Here is a 1,551-nt window from a genome sequence, read left to right on the forward strand (position 1 = left end):
CCTGTGTGGGAGCCATCCTTACCGTCACTGTCATTTCTCCCTGCCTGGACTTGGGCAGTGTGAGGACAGTGCTCCACCCCGTTCTCGGCCACATGGCCTGTCCCTCCTGCAGGGGGCTGGGTGGTGGCCGTGCAGTCACTGCTGCCGGCAGGGGGGAGACATTTGCTCCAAAATCACTTGTCCCTCATCTGGGCATGGATGGGAGCCCACCCGGCCCCCACATCCTCTCCCCTGAAGTTGAGTGTCATTGTCCCTGCGACCACCTGCCCAGAGCTGCCTGCTCGGCCCTGCCAGGAGCAGCCGCGGGGTCTCCGGGGGACAGAGCTGCTCAGGCCCGTCCGGCTGTGGGCCCTCGGCCAAGTGGGCAGCATCTGCCGCTCGGCTTGCACCTCGGTCCGTCTGCCATTGTGCGGGCCTCCCATGGCCTTCCGTCACGTGACGTGACCAAGGGAGAAGGACGCGGCAGGTGCCCTGGATCGCCGGCCCCCAGCCACGCGCCAGGATGTTGATGGTACGTCTCATGAAAATCAAGGTCCCTCCCGTTATATGACCGTTTCTAGGGGTGCTGTCACTTGGGGGAACATCAGCGTCTCCCTCGAAGGTGAAAGCAAATTGCCTCCCTTTCGTGCCCCTTCGTAGAGCAGGAGACACCAGGTCGTGTCAGGGTTTGTGAACCTGGCAGACGTGTCACAACGGCCCTGGCAGTGTCACCACGTCCACCACACTTCAGCCAACGTGGAGGGGCGACGGAAGGCTCCCTGCTGGCCCTTCAAAGTTCGGGCTCCACCGTCGGCCCTACGGGGAGGAGCAGGGGGTGGGCGTGAGCGGGGGCTCTCCCGCTTCTCTGTGCAGCTGGACCGGAGCCGCCGCCGAGGCCCCTCTGGGACGAGGCAGAACCACGTTTTCTGTGGAAAGCGCCTCTCCTCTCAGAGGGTTCTCGGCCTGACCGTGGACTCTGTAGACACAGTCCCGGGCCGTGGGGCTCAGCAAATGGCCACACCGCCCGCGCTGACTGTCCTCGGCAGCGGCAGCGTGGTGTGTGACCCACGACAAGCCCCCATGGGCGCGTCGGGAAACCCTGGGAGCCGAGGTCATCTGCAAGGGGCCGCTAGTGACAGAAGCGAGGTCCCTGAGCAGGAGCCTCACAGCCCGATGCGCCGGCACCTGCTGCCCAGACCGCGGCTGCCGGAGGACACAGCGCAGGGGACACATGCGGATCCCACAGGTGTGTCCGCACGTGACCACACGCTCAGTGGACCACGCTCCATGCTGCCTTGGCGGCAGTCCTCTGAGCGTCCTTGGACAACGCAGTGAAACAAGTCTCACGAAATACCAGCCGGACATGGAGTGAACCCCATGGAGCACGAGTCCTTACGGCAGCAGAGACGTTTCCTGAGGGACAGGAACCCTGTGGCCACCCTACGCTGCGGGGGCTCCCACCTGCCTCTCCTGACGCGGCAGTCTCCTGAAGACTGACCGCCACCTGCTGGGGGGCCGCCACCGTTCTGGGGGACATGTGATCCGGTGCGACGTGGACGCTGGCACAAGGGC

General features: G+C 65.1%; 1 protein-coding gene across 15 annotated transcripts in view; it reads left to right on the plus strand.

Annotated features, from left to right (window-relative positions):
- LOC115288523 (SLAM family member 9-like) overlaps positions 1 to 1,551 on the plus strand; it is a 132,760-nt gene that overhangs the window by 35,529 nt on the left and 95,680 nt on the right. The window lies entirely within an intron of this gene.

This window comes from Suricata suricatta, chromosome 3 (genome assembly GCF_006229205.1).
Source record: "Suricata suricatta isolate VVHF042 chromosome 3, meerkat_22Aug2017_6uvM2_HiC, whole genome shotgun sequence".
Classification (NCBI taxonomy): domain Eukaryota; kingdom Metazoa; phylum Chordata; class Mammalia; order Carnivora; family Herpestidae; genus Suricata; species Suricata suricatta.